This window comes from Odocoileus virginianus, chromosome 15 (genome assembly GCF_023699985.2).
Source record: "Odocoileus virginianus isolate 20LAN1187 ecotype Illinois chromosome 15, Ovbor_1.2, whole genome shotgun sequence".
Lineage (NCBI taxonomy): Eukaryota > Metazoa > Chordata > Mammalia > Artiodactyla > Cervidae > Odocoileus > Odocoileus virginianus.
In genome coordinates, this window is record NC_069688.1 from 26,467,870 (window position 1) to 26,490,889 (window position 23,020).

Below are 23,020 nucleotides of genomic sequence, written 5' to 3' on the forward strand. Positions count from 1 at the left end.
TTTTTGAATGTTGACTTTTAAGCCAACTTTTTCACTCCCTTCTTTCACCTTCATCAAGAGGCTCTTTCATTTCTCTTCACCTCTGCCATAAAGGTAGTGTCATCTGCATATCTGAAGTTATTGATATTTCTCCTGCGTATCTTGATTAAATAAATTAAATAAGAGTCATATATATTAAAATCTATATTTCATGTGGCATTGGAATTTTTGAGATATAGAATTTTTCCAAGATTACCTAGTATTTGGAGAAGGAAATGGCAACCCACTCCAGTATTCTTGCCTGGAGAATTCCTTGGACAGAGAAGCCTGGTATGCCACAGTCCACAGGGTCTCAAAGAGTCAGACACAACTGAAGTGACTTAGCATGCACCCATGCACCTAATATTTTGTTTAATAAAAATCAATGATTATAAAGTAAGGTAAGGAAAAGAAGATATATGAGTTGATGAGAGATAATAAAAAGTGGTAGGATAAATCACTTGTAGGACCAAAACAAAGAATGATATGAGTACAATACTAAAAGAGAATTAGCTGAAAAGTAATAGGTTGTGCTCAGAGAATGGAATCTTTGAAAGTCAGATTCTCTTGGTGACAGAAGAGGAGATTCTTTACCAGAGTCATATAGGAATGCGTTCTCTCTTCTCTGATATTTGAGGGTCTAGGCCTTTTATTTGCTAATGTCATCTGACATATACTAGGGCTCCCATAATCCATCAGGCCTGCTTTACTCATCTTTATTAATAAACAAGGTTCAAATTCTTTTTCTCAGGATAGCCTCAGATATCATTAAATCCCATTAGATGAGAGGATATAAATGAATATTTCCATAGAAATGTTGCATTTATTTATTTCTTTGAACCCGACTCTTGTATAGCCAAAAAACCCATAACTGTTGGAATCTAATCCACATTGATATAAGTGGCAATGTGCCTACCATGTAATATGTGTTCAGTAAATATTTATTGACTTTTGACTGTTGACTAACTGATGATGTAATCACATGAAACCAGAAATAGCATAAATCCTTACACTTTTATGAGTGGAACTAATCTTTTCCTTCAGGAGAACCAGGGAGGGATAGAAGAAGAAGAAGAATGTGCTGTTAGTGACATTCCATTTTCAAAGCTGGAATGGGGTGTGGGGGTCAGTGGGTCGAGGTTAAACCTCTGCAGCTAGCTGCCTGTCTTTTTTGTTGGGACCACAGGAAGTTGCAGAGAATATGAAACATGTAGCAATCTCTTTTCAGGGTGATTTCAAAACATTTTGAGGATAGCATCAAGATCTAAAATGTGTGTGTTCTGTTGCTCAGTCATTTCTGACTCTTCATGACCCCATTGACTGTAGCCAGCCAGGCTCCACTGTCCATGGGATTTTCCAAGCAAGAATACAGGAGTGGGTTGCCATTTCCTCCTTCAAGGGATCTTTCCAACCCAGGGATTGAACCCGAGTCTCCTGCATCTCCTGCATTGGCAGACAGATTCTTTATCACTGAGCCTCCTGGGAATTAATTAAGGTATTTGAAGAACTGTCACCAAAACATCTAATCATTTTAATATCTTTTTGTACTTCACAATTTCTTTTTGCTCTTCAAAATTATCCAAATTAATGGGAATACTCGGTTCATTAGCTGGTGGTACAATTTTCTTTAGTCTGGTGATATAAGAGATGGTAGCAAGGAAACTATATTTTTAAGAATAGAAAAGGAAAAAAAAATTTGTATTTATAGGTGGGGCTAATGCAAATTTTCTGAAGTAAATGGGGTTTTTACTACCTTAATGCTTTGTGTAATTTAAATATATCTATATAGTCACTTAGCAGACATGAATATTAAGCACGTATTGTTCTTCAGTGGTAAAAGGGAAATTCAGTATTAGCTCTATTGTTCAGCATGAAATTTTTTTCTTACCAAAACTGTACAGTAAGTTTTAAGGAACAATATGAGCAGCTCTCATTCACACGCTGCTACTTGGGATTCTACACTAAGGAAGTAAGTAAAAATGAATCAATTAAATCTAGACATTCTGAAGTGCATTCACAAAGTTTCTTATTTAAAGCCAGATTTCAAATGTTTGGAATCTAAGAATAACACTGAGAAAGCAAATTCAATAATATTATTATAAACTTTATGAAAATACAAAACGTGTGTTAACCTAAAATAAAACCCACATTCCTCAACTAACTAGGAGTAATTCTGTGGGAGCACAGACTCAGAGTTTTTCTAATATTCTAGAAGTATGGGTAACTAATTCAAAAGTGTATTATTATAAAGATCTTTACATGATACATATTATAAGCTCTCTTAGAATGTAAAGGGAAATGAACAATTATAGGAAATTCAGTAGCATATGAAGAAAAATAACATTTTATAGAAAGGTCTGAAATATTTTATCCTTTGCTTGGCTTCTGATCCTCCACATAGAAATGAGGCCATTAGACCTAATTGTCACTAAAAGATATAGGAGGAGCCAACAGTAGTGATTGCAGTAAAACCAGGCATGGGATTCAAGGAAGCTATATGCCATCTTTTGTCAGTTGTATAGATTCCAAACTAATCTCTTCTGCCTTTTCAAAAAGCTATTTATGTACCTATCATTCTCCCTGATCAGACGGTAGACTCCTTCAGACAAAGGATGTTTTGATCATCATTTTACATCCACCTCTGAACCTGGCACTACGTCTAGTCTGAATAGGTGTTCAATAAATGTTGCAGGGATTGGATTTAATCAATATTGTCAAATAAAAGGTAAAAATCTAAAGTACTACTGAATGCAAAGAGAGCCCAATCATTAACTAAGTCTCAAGTGATCTCCAACTAAATGGAAGAGAGTAATCCATAATTGAGACTGAAGTAAAAAAATTAAGCTGGAAACAATCATGGATTATTATTAGCAAAATGATTGGAAAGTTAAAAACAGAAATTTTTGGACAAATTTACTCACAAACTGGAGGCTAATGAAAATGGTTAGTGGTGAAATGAAGGATGAGGGGACAATCTGAACCTGAAATATTTGGAGAACAGTGCTAGCTTTAGATCATTAATTGCTGTTATATGGAAAGGGGATAAGACAACCAAAAACCTAGGAAAGACAACATATTTCTTTCCTTGTATTAAAGGATATTACCCATCAGAAAGGTCAGAATATTACAGTAAACAAATAGTAAATGTTATTAAATTTTGTACAAAGACAGGATGTCATATCTAAGGATGCACAGATGAGAGAATAATTTTCAAACATTCAGTGTTTTAAGATTCCAACTTTTCCTCTCCTACTTAACATTTTAAATGCATCTTTAAAAGATCAGCTAGGAAAGAATACAATGAACTTTAAAGTTAAACCAATTTCTCATTGTTTTGAACTCTCCTATTTTTCTTTAAACTCTAGGCATATGCTGCTAGCTCAGAACACTGGACTGTTTCTATATTGCTCAGAGTTGAAAATTTTCAATTTATTTACAAATATTTAAGTAGTGTTTTGTTATACTCTAAACATTCTATATGTTTTAGGAAATTCTCTTATTTAATTCTCATAATGTTATAATAGAGATATAATTAACAGTGTTTCTCTTTACCAAAGAGGGACCCTGAAGTGTTTAGAAGATCAGTAACTTAGCCACAGCCATGCATTAGTGAGTGGTGGCTCCAGGTTCCCATGCTCAGCTCCCTGATTTCTGCTCTCTCCCTTGTACACTCATCATTTAGTGTCATCCAGTCACTCAGTTGAAGGCAGAAAAAATAAAACAAGAGACTGCAGAAAATTGTCATAATGCTATACAAGATATTATCTGTAAAAGTCAAGCACTGTGCTGTATCCAAAGCAGTTGCTAAATAAATAGTTATTCCTCATTGGTCACTAGTTTTATTGCTTCTTTTTTCTAAAATCTGCCTTCAGTTCCTCCTTTCTATTTTCTCTGCCTTTTTCTTATTCTGAAGCCATAATACCTGATTGAAGAGCCTGAGCTTCAGGGCCTTTCTTAATTACCTATTGCTGCTGTAACAAACCAGCATAAACTTGGTGACACAAGTTTAATAAACACAAATTTATTTTGTGTTCAAAATCAAGATATAACCCTAAAATCAAGGTTTTCATAGAGCTATATTCCTTTTGGAGATATTGGAAGACAATCTGTTTACATACCTTTTCCAATTTCTAGAGACCACCTGCATTCCTTGGATCATAGCCCCTTCCTTCATCTTCAACTCACGTCATTCCAACTATTTCTATCATTATATCTCACCTTCCTGATTCCAGTATTACTATCTGTCTCTTTTTCCTATAAATACTTTGTGACTACATTGAGTCCACCTAGATAATCCAAGATGACTTCCCTATGTCAAGGTCTTTAACTTAGTCGTATGCTCGAAGTCCTTTTTAGCATGTAAAGTATCATATTCACTGGTTCAGGGGATCAGGAAGTGGATATTTCTGGAGGTCATTACTCTGTTTACCACAGGGCAGACTGCCTCAGTTTCAATCCTGGTTCTGCTGTTTATTTGCGGTTTTTTCCTAAGGCAAATTACTTAAACTTCCCAAGCCCATATCTTCTTATGTGTGAAATGATGCTCAAAATAGGAACTTGTAGGATTGTTGTGAGGATAAGATTAGGTTGTACTGTGTATAAAGAGAACCATAACAACTGTCATGGAGTAAGTGCTCAATAAATATCAACTACTATCATTTGTGTTAATCTCATGTGATAGAAGCAAACACATGTTAATGAATCACAGAAATAAGTGCATAAATTTAAAATGCTCACATATTAACTTACAGTTAGAAGTACAACCTTGGGATTAACAATATTCTTATTTAGATAAACAAAAAAAGAAGCCATGTTACAATCAAAAATTGATTGGTTGGATGTAAAATCAAAAAAGCAGAGATAAACAAGACAAGTCCACTTGCCATAGTTTCTTTCAGTTAAATCTTTACTATTCAAAATGTGCTATCATAACCTGGCAGTTTTTTAATACACAGAATTTCAAGTCTCATTCTAGACCTTCAAACAAGAGTCTGAATTTTTCTCTGATTTTCAAATGCTTTGTATGTACATTAAAGTTTGATCACACTAACTATGATAGTGCCTCAGAGCCTAAAAGTGCTCTGCCCAGGTAGGCCCACTTGTCTCTAGTAGAGTGTCCTCTGTCTCTGCTTTCATAATAGGAATTCACCACAACCCCTATCCATTGAAACATTCTGTCTTTACATACGTCAATACTTTCTAAAGGACATGCTGTTATACACTTTCCCTTTGAAGTGACTTGGCACAAGTCCGTGCTGATTATTATGTGTGTGATTTAAGTTTAACTCTCAGTGCACATTCTTAAGTTCTTCCGCTGTAAACTGGCAAAGAAAGGAGAAATCTTACTTTCTGAAAGCAAGGAATAACGATTATAAACACACCTCCAGAAATCAAGCACCCACTGCATTTCTTAATAGCGCTAATAAATTCCTTTACTAGGCTAATATTTCAAAACTTAGGTCTACAAGAAAACTCAGATAATAAAATTAATTAATTACATTAATCCACCATAGCTAAAATTAAAAGACACTCCTTGGAAGAAAAGTTATGACAAACCTAGACAGCATATTAAAAAGCAAAGACATCACTTGGCTGACAAAGGTCTGTATAGCCAAAGTTATGGTTTTTCCAGTACTCATGCATAGATGTGAGAGTTGGACAGTAAAGAAGGCTGAGCACCAAAGAACTGATGCTTTCAAAATGTTGCACTGGAGAAGACTCTTGCGAGTCCCTTGGACTACAAGAAGATCAAACCATTCAATCCTAAAGGAAATCAGTCCTGAATATTAATTGGAAGGACTGATGCTGAAGCTGAAGCTCCAATACTTCAGCCCCCTGATGAGAAGAGCAGACTCATTGGAAAAGACGCTGATGCTGGGAAATATTGAAGACAAGAGGAGAAGGGGACAAGAGAGGATGAAATGGATGGATGGCATTACCAATTCAATGGACACGAGTTTGAGCAAACTCTGGGAGACAGTGAAGGACAGGGAAGCCTGGCGTGCTGCAGTCCATGGGTGCAAAGAGTCGGACATGACTGAGTGACTGAACAACAATACATCATAACTAAATATTACATTTTCAATGGGAAGTAAAGGAAAAGAACAGTATGGAAAGCATTTTCTCATACTGAACAATATTACTGAAGTATGCTTCTGTAATGAGAGCAAATGTCAAAGTATAAATTAAATTTCTCTAATGAAATGTGCCCATTGATACCAAAAGGCAAGTATGGTGCAATTTATGTTTGTCTTCAAACTGGATTGAGTCACAGGAGTCCACAGTCACAAAGTGGATTGAGTGTTTGTATCCTTAGAGATGCAAAGACACTGACAATAATGTAGTGAATTACATTTGAATATTACTTCAATATATACTTACTGAACACCTGTTACAGTATATGACTGTGTGCTGCTCACACTTTTGTCATCTAAAAGAAACTTCCCTTCCCTAAAAGGAACTTCACCAGACAAACCTGTTAAAAAGTAAATTTATTCTTATGTTATAAGTGAGGACACTACTCTGATAGAGATTTCCTTGCCTCAGAGAAGAAAGAAGGCAAAGGTAAGATATTTATGAGATTTCGGAGTCAGTTTACGGAGGATCTTTCAATGTGGGGGTGATGGGGGAAGGGGTGACTAGCACCGAAAAATAATTATGATGTGAGAGTGTGTATTGGTGGACACTGCAAAGGGAGGGTCTTGAGGTGAGGGTGTACAAAGAGAAAAGACTAGAAGACTAAATAGTTGTATAATGCTATGTATTGAAAAGTCTTGATGGCTTGATGTTCATTTAAATGATTTTTCCTGGAAGCTTCTAAATGAACAATAAAGTTACTTTCAACTTATCTTCCCGGTCAAGAGTTTCCTGGAATAGTAAACGTATGTTGGTTGATGAAGACAATGGAATAGTAAAGTGATATTGGTAAAGACAGCCTAATGGTGGAGTAGAGTTATGTTAATGTAGAGAATAGGCTGTGTGCTGTAGGTGGTTTCAGCTTTCATTCGAGTGACTCAAGTTAAATAGGATATAATCACTATTCTAAAAGAATATATAATAGAATATGAAAGTTTTTATTGAGTACTAAAACAGATTTGTTCTGATTATAGAATGTTTAATTATTGATAAAAATAGAGAAAAATATAAACAAGAAAATGAAAATCACCAAATTCCACCAACATAACAGAGCATTTGACATTTAACATGTTCATGTATTGTGTTCATTTGCATTTAGTTTATGTGTATAGTGGCAGCTCAGATGGTAAAGAATTTGCCTGCAATGCAGGAGCCCTGGGTTCGATCCCTGAGATGGGAAGTTCCCCTGGAGAAGGAAATAGCAACCTACTCTAGCACTCCTGCCAGGAGAATCCTAGAACAGAGGAATCTGGTGGGTGAAAGTCCATGGAATTGTAAAGAGTTGGACATGACTGAGCAGCTGATGCACACATAATAAAATATATGTATTTTGTAACAAAAAGTTGAATTCCCATCATCAATAAGCTTCATAGCCAGCTTTATTTTTCACTTAATTAAAAAGCCCATAAACTTTTCTAATGTTATTAAATGTTCTTTGAAAACTTGAATTTTTATTGTCTATGTGCGTTTGTATATATTTTAACCTAATTAAGTTAGTGTCTCATTCTGAAGCATCTTTGCTTTCTCAGGGGCAATGAAAATACTTATTTGATATAACTATTTCAAAACATTTGGGTCAGAACTTTTTAGCAGCATCTGTCAATAAGGACAGAGAAGAATGCATGTAAACTTTCATTCATTTGTTGAGCTTAGATCAAAACTGCTAAAATGTAGTCATAAAATTCCTTTAAATACTCATCTTTACCCTTTAAAATAATTTTATGACATTTTCTATAATATGTCAATGTTGTTTTTTTAAATACTAAATAATTTTCTCCCAAATCTTTGAGTAGAGTTGATTCTCTAAGGAGTTTCAAGAGCTTTTATTATTCCTACTATAGAAGCTACGTTCTCAAGGGTATTTATAGCCCAGTTTGCAAATCATGATGGCCATAATACAATTCATACAGTATTAAAATAATTATTCATAAGATTGTCCTGGATTCTTATGAAAAACAAGTCAGTGAGGAATGGAACCAACTTTAATATTATGCTTTATTACTGCATTTCTAACAGGAGATTTGGGAAGTGGGGAAAGGGAAACAACATTTGAATTAGTTGAGTCCAGTTAGATTTAGCACCAGTAGAAAGAAAGGTTAATATTTGACAAATCCAGCTGAACTGCACTGAAAGAAAGTAGGAAGACAGTCCATATCAAAAAAAAATTTTTTTTTAAGTAAATAAAAGGATAAAGAGAAAGAAGCAGCAAGCATTACAGCAGGAAACAGAGATCATAGTAGAAATGTACCTTTTGTTGTCACCATCACTCTGTATTAGCAAAATGCAATATTGTAGAAATCTCCTACTCTAAAAAGAAAGCACTAATTTTTAAAAGAGAAGTTTTTGTTACCTTTGGAAACTTTAAGGTCCCAGACTGGTAAATATTTCAAGAGACGAGTGAAGAAACTTTAGAGTGGAATCTTGCAGATAGTAAATATTATGAAGGTGAGAATAGCGACACGTCCCTTTTCCTAAAAGAATTACAGGCATAAAGAGGTCAGGAATAGGAGAAAATTAAGTAATACAAAGAGTAACACAAAACTTAGATGACTTTAATATCCTGATGAAATTAGAGAAATACATCAGACAGAAACAGAAGGATGAAATTGCCAAAGTCATAAATTTTATTTTTTTAACAATACTGGTTGGAGCTGTTCTCACTGGAGTCAGATTCCACACTTAATTCAGGACTTTAGCAGGGAGGAATACAAGAGTTTAGGAGGAGCTCTACAGCTTATTTACTACTCGCTGCCAAGTTTGTGCCCTTAAAGTCCATCAGTTTTATACTCCCCTCCTCCATCCTCTGCTAAACATGGTTTCACTCTATGTGTTTTATAAGTTTGACTTTTTTATGTCTCATGCAAGTGACATCTTGTGTTTGTGTGAGTGTGTATGTGTGTGAATGAGTCACTCAGTTATGTCTAACTCTGCAACCCCATGGACTTGAGCCCAACAGGCTCCTCTTTCCACGGAATTCTCCAGGTAAGAATACTGGAGGGGGTTGCCATTTCCTTATCTGGGGGATCTCCTCAACCCAGGGACTGAACCTGGGTCTTCTGCATTACAGGCAGATTCTTTACCACCTGAGCTACCTGGGAAGCAAATGATATCATACAGTAAACTTGTTTTACTTTGTCTGACTTATCTCAGCAGAATGTGCTCAAGGTCCATCCATTTGTTGAAAATGGCAGAATTTCTTTCCTGCCTTTCCAGCTTCTCTGATGGCTGAGTAATACTCCACTGTGTATATATACTGCATCCTTTCTTATCCATTCATCTATTAATGGACCCTTGGGTTGTTTCTATATCTTGGCTATTGCAAATAGTGCTGCAGTCAACATGGGAGTGAGTGTATAAAAAGGTATAGGGACACATGAATAGACTCCTAACACATTATGAATGGAAATCGAAAGATATTAAAATAGGAGAGAGACAGTTTGTAGAGTTCTTAGTAATTTTGTTTTGTTTTTGATAATTATTTTTATTTTTTAAAAAAATGTTTAATTGGAGGATAATTGCTTTACAGTGTTGTGTTTGCTTCTGCCTTACAATGACGCAAATAAAAATTTGGAGCACTTCAGGAGTTTCCATGTCACCCTTGCACAGGGGCCATACTAATCTTCTCTGCATCATTCCAATTTTAGTATATATGCTGCTGAAACAACCACATTTTATTTTTTTGACATGAGCAGATTAGAACATAGGAAAGAAATCAATTGCACTGTAGTGGATTCCTCTTGAAGGAATAGAATCCTTTTGGAATAGGAACCAATGGCTACATCTCATCTCAAAGGGATCTCTCTCCCAACTGTATTTAAATTCAGTAATAAGCGCTTGAAAACTGTATGGATTATTTTACTTGAAGAAATCTTCAAGATTTCTTTCAGAATCCTGAAGAAACAGAAACTACCTTTCAACCTTCAGATGTTATTCCTACTTTCTTTACTTTTTCCTCTAGGCTAAAACTTTGCACAATCAAAGAAAACTATTGCCTCTTCTGCTGTGGGCTTAAATTAGGAAGCCAAGAGCAGATAATATATTGAATCCTAGGGAGTGGTTTATCTTATCTAAGATAATTCAATTATCATTAAACTGTAGGTCCTTAAAGAGATAATTGAACATTGGTCAAAAAAAAAAAAGGAGAGAGAGGAGAAATAGGAAGTTAGGGAAATGTACTCCTATACACAATTCAAATATTTCCAAGAAAGTTAGTATAATTTTTTTGCCTCTCATTAAAATAAGTAGCTTTCCTCAGATGTATTATACTGTTGTCTAAGTAAAAAACAGATTTTCAAAAATAGTTTTAAGAAGAGAAATAGTAAAATAAAACTCAATATAAATAATTTAAAGCAGCTTATTTATTATGTGATAATAATGATAACACCTCACCATATAGTAGAGAAACTAATAAATATAAATACTCAAGGGCACAACAAATATAAAAAGAAGTATGATAAGTATTTATTCTGTTGAAAGAGAGATTTGCAAAGAACAGTATAAAGCCAGAAATACAGAATAAGTTATTGCTTCTTGAGCATTGTCAGCTACACACTGGCCCTTGCCGTGGGTGCTTGCGATCTACCTCTTCAAGGATTAAATCCTGTCCTGCTGGAGCTGCTATCTCCATCACCCGCTGAAGGAGTTCAGGGTGGAGAGCAGAAATGATGCACTTTGTGGTCCTAGAAAATTGATAGGGCAGGTTTTAGATAGTTAGATATTCTTAGGAACTGATTTTATGATTCTTGTCTCTCCACATATCTAGAAAAACACCAAAATCCTTCATGGTGACCACTGTTTCTTGTGACTAGCAGAATCTTCAAGAGACTAGCACAACTTAATACAGAGCTGCTTAATAAATGTTGGTACTTCAGTGCTTTGTAACTTTATGCAGTTTTCATTGTGCTGACATGGAGAGATTTCCAAAATGTAGTGTTATCTCAAAAAGCCAAAAGTAGAAAAATACCTGTACCGATTTATGTGTATAAACTATTTAGTATACACCCATGAAGATGTATTGAACTGTCAAATGTCTAGAGAAGTGATCTTAACAATGCTGACTGTGGCTAGTTCTAGGGAGAGTAGTAGGGTCTTTTTTTCTTCTTTTTTTGTGCTCAGTCATGTCTGACTCTTTGTGACCTCCTGGACTGTAGCCTGCCAGGTTCCTCTGTCCATGGGACTCTCTGGGCAAGAAGGCTAGAATGGGTTGCCATTTCCTACTCCAGGGGATCTTCCTGACCCAGGGATTTAACCTTTGTCTCTTGCATCTCCTGCATTGGCAGGTGGATTCTCTACCACTGAGCCACTTGGGGACAGTATCAGGGTAGGGGTGTTTGCATATGGATGCCTTAACTTTTATCCTAAGGGCTTCCCAAATGGCTAAGTGGGAAAAAATATGCCTCCAATGCAGGAGACATAGGAGATATGAATCCCTAAGTAAAGAAGACCTCCTGGAGAAGGGCATGGCAACCCACTTCAGTATTCTTGCCTGGATTATCCCATGGACAGAGGAGCCTGGTGGTCTACAGTCCATAGGGTCACAAAGAGTCAGACACAGCTGAGTGACAATGCACGCATGCATTTTTACTTTATACATGCCTGCATTGGTTGAATTTTTCCAATGACGTATATTATTTTCATAATAAAATAAAACTTGAACCTGTTTAGAAATTAAGCTCAGCGTAATTGCTATAATTATAACAGAAAGCACACTTTCTAATAATGATGCTGAATTTAAAGAGGGCAGAGGAGTTTCTGAATGTCTTCAAATGGTCAAAACAGTTCTCAAATTTCAGGGAAAAAAAAGCTTTCTAATTTGAGCAAAGAAAATTAATATAATTTTCCAAACAACTCTGGCAAAGGGGAAGTTCAGTCTGAATTATCTAGATGATAAATCTATTTTTCCACTTCTGGGACAGTGGGCAGTATGATATGTTGAAGTATAAACGTTTTTAACATAGTCATAAAGGTTCTGCATCTTATATTCCATCCTTAATAGCAACTCTCTCTGCCTCAGTAATGAGTTATCTCCAGGTCATGCAATCACAGGGCCTTTGGAATACCATTTCTGGTGTTATCACATCTCTCAAGAAGCTTTCTTTCTGTAAAGTCAAAATAGACAAAATGCAATCAATCTATTAATTAGTCAATGTTACCAAATGGAAACTATAATAAAGGAGCCAAATAAGAGTTACAATTCCAGGAATCTTTTTGGATAAAGCAGATGGCTTTCTTCATTATGAAAAAAGGCGTGTAACAGTTAATCTTATTTCTTTAATGGAAGCTAGGTATTATCTACTTGGCATGTCTGTTTTCTTTAACTTTAAACAGTTACCAAAAATGTAACAACATATTAACATTTTTTTCTTGATGCATTATGAGTTTCAGTAATTTGATGCAACTAATTGTAAATTTAAAATATTCAGATTTATAATTGCATTTTAAATATGGGAACAGGTTCTTTTGTTGTAACTATAAAGCCACCTTTTAGATACTTTTCACAAAGCATACTTGTCAAAACAATTTATCTGGTCACAAATTCAACAGAAGTTTATCAGGTGAAATCTATTGGTTAATCTGGTTCAGATAAAAGGGAAACCAGTGGAAAACCAGGAAAATATACCTCTAAAGTGATGTGGAAGACACCCTGAAGATTCAGACATTGTTATCATGGAACTTCCCATGCTCTCAGCCCAAATCTTTGATAACCTTCTAGTTATTTTTGTATTTTGATGAACTTGTGACTACTGGTAAAAAGAAGGCTAGATTAGCATTTATGTCTCTAGAGCAGCTACTACTAATTTCAGATTGAGAGGACAATGTGCTAATGTATTAATCTGATAATTGTGTGAATATGAAGACCCTCCATGTCACATTTTAATAACATCTAACAATTAGGGCACACACTACATTTCTGAAGCTTTTTAAGTATCTCATTTCATGTTTCTTATAGAAAATCATTTTCACTAATATTTTTACTTGGCACATCTAAGTGAAAAGACTTGGAGGGGACCACTCACTGCAAAACCCAGTGTTATTCAGCTTTAAATCAATTCAGAATATCTCCACCCAGGAACAAGGCAAAGCCAGGAAGAACATTAAGATCTGCTCCTCAGATCATGGAATTTACAGCTTAGGATAGTAGACCCACAAATCTGAGCTGTTGACTCTGTGCCTCTCCCAAAATATACTATGGAAAGATTTCCCCCTTCTTTCATCTCTACCTCTATCATTTACCTCCAGGTCTCTGTTGGTCAATACTAATGTAAATTCCTTTCTCATCTAAGATTTTGAAAAATAAGACTAACAATATTAACATAATTTGTTCTGTGTAATTCCAAGTTATATTGTTATATTGGATTCAATATGAACTTCCACACCATAATTAACCAAGTATTAGTATCATCATATCATCAATGAACACACATCATCCTTAAAATAAACAAGTGAACAAGAGCACCTTAACCCTGCATGATGCTGGCAAAAAATAAACCAATGCAGCATGTTCTTCCCTATCAGTTATATTAATATATCTATGGCATATTTTAGAAATCACTGCCTGTTTTGAGATTTTATTTTAAAATTATTCAAGGTTTATGGCACTTTTGACAATCTCAAACCTTTTCTAAACACACGATGTTTTAGAAGGTTATTTATGGAGGCAGTTCATGCTCACAACTTAGGACTTCACTATAAATTCAGTAAATATTACTTATGGATATACTGTCAAATGAGCAGTATGATTAATGGGAGAGACCTGGGGATAGCCTATTCTACTTATAATGAAGATGAGAAATTTATACTTTCTAAGTTATGGCATAAAGGCACATCAAACCCAAATAAGTGCATTGGAGTGTTTAAGAACCATATTCAAATGGTCTTCTTTTTAGATTTCTTTAAATAAAAATTTCATGACAGCAGAAAGAGCTGGGGTGAATTCAAAGATAAAGACCATTATTTGCCCTCCTCTGACAGTGTCTCACCAAGGTGTTTAGGAAGCCTGGTGAGTGTGTTATCCAAACACTTTGTACTCCCAGCTCAGCGGGCATCCACCCCCTCTGTGCCAGGCTGCCCTGCCTCTCCTGTGGTTATACTGTTTTTCTACTGTCATTTTTATTGAAAAATAAAAGCTAAATTGGAGTTTCAGAATACCTTCCATTTAACTCCTTTAATAAAATGGGAAAGATAAAAGCAACCTAGTCACAAGAGAAGTGTTTTTGAAAGCTATGCCTTGGATATCAGAGATGCAGAAATAAAAGGCTGCTTCAAAAATAGAGCCCACTGGCTTAGCTCTGGCCCTCTGCGGCTCTTCTCCTGTACTAAACCTGCTTTTAGCTTTAATTTTTTATTCAAAAGTTAAATGGGAGACATGAAATAGTTTGGATCAAATACCACAACAAATGAAAAATGTGCAGCAGATGATTCTTTTAAATGCATTATTCTTATGTCCTGGGCCAGACGACTTTGTCAGACACTTCTGTTTACGTCTGTTGGAAAAGAGAATATTTCTTATATATATTTACTCATAGAAATCTTCTTTTCACTAATCCTATTGAAAGATTAGCATTTCTAAATGTTTGCCCCACTTAATATACTCATCAACATAACAAAAATTCTGAGACATACTACACTAAAAAAAGAGTGTATTTAATTTTGTATTTGCTTAACTTATTTGCCCATGGAATCTTTTAAAACTTTACATTTATTAATATCCCAGGGTGCTAGTTTGGAGGTATTGTGCTGATCCTGTTATACCACTAAAATAGTTTTAAAATCTTTTCAAGAGAAAGCATCCACTTAGCTGTGTAATTATAGCTCTACTTAGAGTATTTATGTTGATCATTGAATTAATACCTAACATAGATCAATAACTCCTTGGCTAATAGTAGTATCTAAATGCAAATTGGTGAAAGATATTAGTATTCAAGACAGCATAACTCAAAAATATCTAAATTTGATGTTAAATACTTTTCTACACGGACAAATATAACTCAGAACACGGAAGAGGATGTAGTAGAATTTAGCAAAGGAAACATTTATACAGTTCTTTAATTTTGAACAAAAATTTGATTTTTTTATTACATTGATAATCTAGGTCTATACTGTTTAATAACCTCAGTGCTCTACTCTATTGTTCCTGTAATATTGGGCTAATAATTTAATGATGGTGACTCAAAAATATTCTGAGTTGTATTTTATTGTCTTAATAAAAGAAAGATGCAATTTGAGATTGTAATATTCTCTCTGGCTCTTCTACATCTTCAAATATATGTGTATATATTAATATATAATTTAAACATATATATATATATTTAAAGGGCCCCCATTTCAGACAATTGATAGTATTCTAACCAATTAAAGACAAATGGGGAAATGGAAGATATAATTATATGGAATATGTCTCTCAGGATAAGAGGATAAGACAGAACTGATGAAAGACGGTTTGTGAAGGAACAGCTACTTTGCCATGGCTGCTCGATGCTGAGGAGTGTGCTAAAAGCACTCTAGTGGCCTTCAATTAGAGCTGTCTCATTATTGTGAGCATAGTATTATTTTAAATTTGCTTTTTATATTTAATTAAATAACACCTACCCTACAAAGTACCTCTTATTGTCCATGCCAGCATTTTGTATGACTACCTTCAAAATAAGTTTCATAGAATAGGCAAAGAATAAACAGAAAGCAATTACTTTTGCTTGATGGACAAAAAAAAAAAAAAGGAAAGAATAAGAAATTCGGCAGCCTGTCTTTTGATCCTATGAAACGATCTCTTATTAAAAAAGCATCATTATACTTAATAATTACATAATTTTCCCTAGGATCCAATGAAAAGCAAAGAAGAATGTTTCAGCAATGCTCAAATGTAAATAGCTTTACCATTGTCTTTTGGTTTTCAATAAGGCATAACTGATATAACTCAAACTGTGATTTTTACCAAACCATGTTGCCCATTGTGGTATTCACTTACTTTCTTCTTTTAATTTTCTTTGGCACACACCCTAGTCAGAGATAAAGGGATAACTTTGAAGGCATTAAATGCCATATTGTTTTTCAAGTATTCAAAGAAAACTTTCCTTTATGCCATTACATTGCTCTTGAATATGTGAAGTAGAAAAGTATGTAATCATAGAAACTCTAATTTAGTCACTTAATTTGACATCCATTTTCAAATGTGAGACAATGTCTTTATTTTTATTTTCTAAGTACATTTTAGTCTAGAGATCATAGCACATACTTTCTTCAAGATTTGCTAAAATAAAATTAATTCATTATGTAGTACAAAACTTTATTGTTTAATTTGTCTTAATTTGTTTAAAATGGTACATTTCTAGAATCACTGACTTTTTTATTATCCGTAAACTAAAGGAGCCTAAATATAACGGTTGTTTTTCGGCCTACACAAGTTTGTACTGCGTGTTCAAATGCATTTTACTAATTGAACAGACAAGTACATATGTAGTGAAAATGCGTGTTGCTATTGCTGTTTAGTCACTCATTCATGTCTGACTCTTTTGTGACCCCATGGACTGTAGCCCACCAGGCTTCTCTGTCCATGGGATTTCCTAGGCAAGAATACTGGAGTGAGTTGCCATTTCTTTCTCCAGAAGACCTTCCCTACCCAAGAATTGAATCCGAGTCTCCTACTTGATAGGCAGATTCTTTTCCACTGAGCCATCAGGGAAGGTGTGTATACAATGTTGTACTTTGAAAACATTTTACCTCTGAAAAGGCAAGAGAAAAACACGTGTGAGTTAATTGTAAGTTGATGATGCAATTAGTAATATTTGTCTTCTATCGCTAGATATGTTTGGTGAGACACACTCTTCAGCAGGGAACATAATTATACGTTATAGTAAGATAGTATTTAATTTTGGCACATGTCCATATTAAATGACACTAGGCATGATTGGTGACTTGCTTTTTATTTTGCTTTTGTTGTTCCAGGTTCTTGAGATAGTTTAGATTATAAGCTTTTCTAATATATGAATTTAGTGATATAAATGTCACTCTCAGTATTGCTTTTGCTGTGCCAAACAAATGTTGGCATATTGTGTTTTCATTCAGTTCAGTGGATTTTTAAAAATTTTGTTCCCTTTTTGATGCAGTGTATTGGTTAGTTTCTCAGTGATTGGATATTTTCCTATTATACTTCTACCACTGATTTCTAGTTTGGTTCATTTGTGGCCAGAGAACACATTATCAATCAGTTCAGTTCAGTCTCTCAGTCAGGTCTGATTCTTTGAGACCCCATGGACTGTAGCACACCAGGCTACCCTGTCCATCACCAACTCCTGGAGCTTGCTCAAACTCAGGTCCATTGAGTTGGTGATGCCACCCAACCATGTCATCCTCTGTCATCCCCGTTTCTTCCTGCCCAGCATCAGAGTCTTTTCCAATGTCAGTTCTTTGCATCAGGTGGCCAAAGCATTGGAGCTTCAGCTTCAGCATCAGTCCTCCCAATGAATATTCAGGATTTATTTCCTTTAAGATTGACTTGTTTGATCTCCTTGCAGTCCAAGGGATTCTCAAGAGTCTTTTCCAACACCATAGCTCAAAAGCATCAATTCTTCAGTGCTCAGCTTTTTTTATGGTCCAACTCGCACATCCACACATGACTACCGGAAAAACCATATATTTGACTATATGGACCTTTGTTGGCAAAGTAATGTCTCTGCTTTTTAATATGTTGACTAGGTTTGTCATAGCTTTTCTTCCAAGGAGCAAATGCCTTTCAATTTCATGATTGCAGTCACCATCTGTAGTGATTCTGTAGCCCGAGAATGTCTGTCACTGTTTCCATTCTTTCCCTATCTCTTTCCCATGAAGTGATGGGACCGAATGCCTTGATCTTTGTTTTTTGAATGCTGAGTTTTGAACACATTCTATATGAAATCAATTATTAAAACTCAAATTAAATTTATAATGCTTGTTTTGTGGCCAGTGTATGGACTATTTTGGTATATGCTCCATGGGCACCACTGAGTTTTTCTCTTGCTGATTTTCTATCTAGTTCTTCTATCAACTGTTGAGAGAAGGTCTCTGAAATCTTTACCTATAGTTGTGAATTTGTCTACATCTCTTTTTAGTTCTATTAGTTTTTACTTCATATATTTTGCAGCTCTGTTTCTGGTGCATACACATTTTTGATTACTGTTCTTCATGATAGCTTGGCCCTTTTTCATTATATTATATCCTTCCTGATCTCTAGCAATTTTAATTTAGTCAATTATGGGTTTTTTTATTAATATTTATATGAAAAAACTTTTGCCATCCTTCCAATTTAACCTGCTTGCATTGTTATATTTAAATTAGTTTCTTATAGACATTATATAGTTACATCATGTTTTAAAATGAATTCTGTCAGTCTCTATTTTTCTTAATTGATGCATTTAGATCATTTGTTTGATTTAATTATTAATATATTAATGCTTAAGTCTATATTATTTTGTATTTTTTCTTATTTTTCTATTTTTAAATTTCTCTCCTTTTTTTAAATGTTCTTTTTATGGGATATTTCAACTCTTTTTTAGAATTTCAATTTGATTTATGTATGGGATTTTTGAGTGTATCTTTTTGTAGTTTTTTTCAATGGTTTCTCAAAATATTATATATACATAACTTACAGTTTACTTTTGGTATCATTTTACCAGTTCATGTGAAGTGTGGAATCCTTACTTCACTTTACATCTCTTTATCCTCCTTCATTTATAATATAATTGTCAAATATTTCCTCTACATATATTTAGAGCCATGTCAAGTGGTATTATAACTTTTGTTCCACCCATCAAGCATTATTTGGAAAACTAAAGTGGAGAGAGAAAGTTTATTATATAATTCCATATTTTTGCCTACTCTATTCCTTCTTCCATTATGATGTTTCCAAATTTCTTTCTTTATCATTCTTTCCTGTTTATAGAACTTCCTTTAGTCCTTCTTTTGGTGTAGGTCTGCTGGCAAAAATTCTTTTAGCTTTCCTTTGTCTGGATAGTCCCTGCATTTCTGAAGGATACTGTCACTGGACTTAAGATAACTAGCTGACAGTTTTCTTACAACACTTGAAAAATATTGTGCCACTTCCTTTAAACTTTCATAGTTTCTAACAAGAAAACTGCTGTCAAACTGTTCTGCTTCTTTTGATAAGGTATCATTTCTCCCTTGATGTTTTCTAATGTTGTCTTTGGATTTAGTTTTCAGAAGCTTGAATATAGTGTGTCTTATTTTGGATTTGGGGGATTTATCCCATTTAGCTCAACTTCTTGAATCTGTAAATGTATTAATATGTCTTTTGCCAAATTTGGGAACTTATTTCAGCCATTATTTTCCAATTACTTTTTCATTCCCCCGCTTCCCCCTTTTCTATCTGGACTCTAACGACACAAATGTTAACTCTATCATCAAAGTCTCAGAGATCTCTGAAATTGTGTTCATTTTTTAAGTGTATTTTCTTTGTTTCTTACATTGGGTAATTCTATTGTTCTTTGACTTCTCAGATTCTTCCTCTGTCCCCTTCTGCTTTTGAGCACATCTGTTTGAGTGTTTATTTCAATTATTGTGTTTATCAGTTTTAAAATATCCATTTGTAGACATTTCCTATTTTTCAGATTAGTTTTAAACACTTTTGTGTTTTTTTTTTAATATTTTTTTTTCCATTTATTTTTATTAGTTGGAGGCTAATTACTTTACAACATTGCAGTGGTTTTTGTCATACATTGAAATGAACTAGCCATGGATTTACATGTATTCCATATCCCGGTCCCCCCTCCCACCTCCCTCTCCACCCGATCCCTCTGGGTCTTCCCAGTGCACCAGGCCCGAGCACTTGTCTCATGCATCCAACCTGGGCTGGTGATCTGTTTCACCCTAGATAATATACATGTTTTGATGCTGTTCTCTTGAAACATCCCACCCTCACCTTCTCCCAGAGTCCACAAGTCTGTTCTATACATCTGAGTCTCTTTTTCTGTTTTGCATATAGGGTTATTGTTACCATCTTTCTAAATTCCATATATATGTGTTAGTATACTGTACTGGTCTTTATCTTTCCGGCTTACTTCGCTCTGTATAATGGGCTCCAGTTTCATCCATCTCATTAGATAGTTTTAAACACTTTTGTAATTGTCTACTGAAGGAATTTTATGATGACTGCTTTTAACTCTTCATATAATTCTAACATCTATGTCATTTCGGTGTTGGCATCTATTGAGTGCTTTTTTTTCTTTTTCTCAGTTAGCTTGAGATCTTCTTAGTTCTTGCCTGACAGTTTCATATTGAAGCCTGAGCACTTAGGCATTATGTAATGGGATCCTGGATCTTATTGAAATCAGTTTTGGATGGCTTCCTTTGACACTTCCCTAACAAGGGAAGAAGAAGACAAAGGCCCCCGCCTGCCAGGTGGCAGTAAATGCGGTACAGCTTTCCCCAGGGCCTCCTTTGAGACTCAAGGAAATGGGCAATTATCACAGAGTAGGGGTGGGAGTTCGTGTGCCTCACCAGGCCTCCACTGGCCCCTCTTTGAATGGAAGAAGTAGGAGCGCCTTGTCGGTATTCCTCACTTGGTCTTCATTACCATCATTCCAGTAGCCCCGCAGAAATGGTGATGTGGCTTCATTAACACTAAACAATGCAAAATTTCTGACGTTACACTAGTCCTCCTCTGCTATTACTCCACTAGGGAGAGAGAAGTACCTTGTTACTGTGGTATAACCTTGGAATTCCAGGATCCCCTCAGTGCCGTATTTACACCAAAGTGTTAGAGGGCTCATTACCAACTGTCAGGGATGATCCACAGCCTGATACCTGGTCTTGTCTGACATCACACTAGCAGGTGGATTGAGGCATCTCATTTTCTTCTGGTAAGTGTGGAAGTCTAGGATCGTCAATAAGCCTTTGCTGCCATGACTGGGGGTGGGTCATTTGTTCTGTGGTCTTTTGGTTGGCATATAGTGGTTACTGCCTAAACATTTTTTTGTTTTACTGGATTGTGTGCTCAGTCACTTAGTCATGTCCAGCTCTTTGTGATCCCATGAACTGGAACTGCCAGGCTCCTCTGTCTGTGGGCTTTTTCAGGCAAGCATACTGGAATGGTTGCCATTTCCTTCTCCAGGGGCTCTTCCCTACCCAAGGATCAAACCAACATCTCCTGTATTGGCAGGCAGACTCTTTATCACTGAGTTACTTGGGAAGACCCTTACTGGGCTACCATTTTGCTAATATTTGGCAGTGAGAATAGCCTTTCAATGGATCCTTTATGGTTTGTATTTGTTGGTATTTCCAAGTCACCACCTTCTTTAGCTCCAAGTTTGGTTATATGAAACAAAAAAAATATCTGGTAAACTCACCACTGTGTCATTATTTGGGTCCTAATGTCACTAGTTGGTCTGCCTCCATCTTTCCACCTTCCAGTCTTTCTATGTTTCTTTTTTAAATATGTAATATCTAGAGCTTTGAATTGTACTTAATAGAAAGAAGAGGAAAAAAGTATATCTATTCCATAATTCCAGAACAAGCTACCACTTGATTTATTTTTCTGGAGTTGTGAATATATATTATGTTTCTTTTTCTGAGAAAATTTATCTCATTATTCCAAAAGGACATTACTCATTATTCCATTCTGGCTTTAACATAATGTATTATTTGAAGAAAAAATATTCTGATTTCTTAAAAATGTTTGGAAATACTTAAATCCAACTTTTTTCAACTGGATTTTTACAAAGTATTAAGCTCTACTGGGTATTACTTGAATGATTATTTTCTCAGCTATCTCCAGAATGAGAAGTAGCTAGTAACATTTTAAAATAGATGGGCTTTCCTGGTGGCTCAGAGGGGAAAGTATCTGCTTGCAAAACAGGAGACCCAGGTTTGATTCTTGGGTCAGGAAGATCCCCTGGAGAAAGGAAGGGTTACCCATTCCAATATCCTTCCCTGGAGAATTCTATGGACAGAGGAGCCTGGCAGGTTACAGTCCGTGAGGTTGCAAAAAGTCAAACATGACTGAGTGACTAACATTTTCACTTTCTAAAATAGATACATAGAAATTCATTCATTACACACAATAAAAATCCTAGAATATTGGGCATTAATTCCATTTTAAAACCAAAGTGAAAAGTGTTGTAACTATTACACATTGTCAAGAGTTTTGCCAGGATATATTACAGAGAACTAAAAGCTTAAAACAGTAGCTGGTGCTGTTTCAAATATGAAAAGATAATTATGCCAATCAACTTGAAAAATAAATTTATTTATATTCTGAGGAAGCAGAAGCAGCTTTTGAGCATCTAATAAAATGATGCTCTTACTAATTACAAAGGGAAACCAGCTGTATTAACAGTGTATTAACAGTATTTACTTAAAACTTAAATACCAAGATTGAGTATATTATCAAGTTTGTGAATGTCTTCCTAACTTCACGAAAAAAGTATTGAGCAGTGCATGTAGAATGTTTTAAAAGAATAAAAATGTATTATCTGAAAAAGCTTGAAAGCCTTAATAATCAAACTTAAAGAGTACTCATTTTTCTCCCTGTTCATAGATGAGAAAGATACTTTTCATCTTTCGTCTAGATTTCATTTTTTTATTTTATTTTTTTTTAATTTTTTTTCATTTATTTTTATTAGTTGGAGGCTAATTACTTTACAATATTGTAGTGGTTTTTGCCATCATTGACATGAATCAGCCATGGATTTACATGTGTTCCCCATCCTGATCCCCTCTCCCACCTCCCTCCCCATCCCATCCCTCTGGGTCTTCCCAGTGCACCAGCCCTGAGCACTTGTCTCATGCAACCAACCTGGGCTGGTGATCTGTTTCACGCTTGATAGTATACTTGTTTCAATGCTATTCTCTCAGAACATCCCATCCTTGCCTTCTCCCA

The 23,020-nt window shown here is 35.1% G+C and overlaps 1 long non-coding RNA gene and 1 other non-coding gene across 2 annotated transcripts; both read right to left on the reverse strand.

The window, feature by feature from the left end:
- Nucleotides 1-9,714: 9,714 nt before the first annotated feature.
- Nucleotides 9,715-9,817, reverse strand: LOC139038559 (U6 spliceosomal RNA). The gene has a single exon (XR_011491600.1). It is a non-coding gene; the product is annotated as a U6 spliceosomal RNA (small nuclear RNA).
- Nucleotides 9,818-10,592: 775 nt separating this feature from the next.
- On the reverse strand, nt 10,593-12,892 carry LOC110152637 (uncharacterized). The gene is made up of 2 exons (XR_002318454.2): nt 12,773-12,892; nt 10,593-10,832 (listed from the first exon to the last, which is right to left on the reverse strand). It is a non-coding gene; the product is annotated as an uncharacterized lncRNA (long non-coding RNA).
- Nucleotides 12,893-23,020: the final 10,128 nt, after the last annotated feature.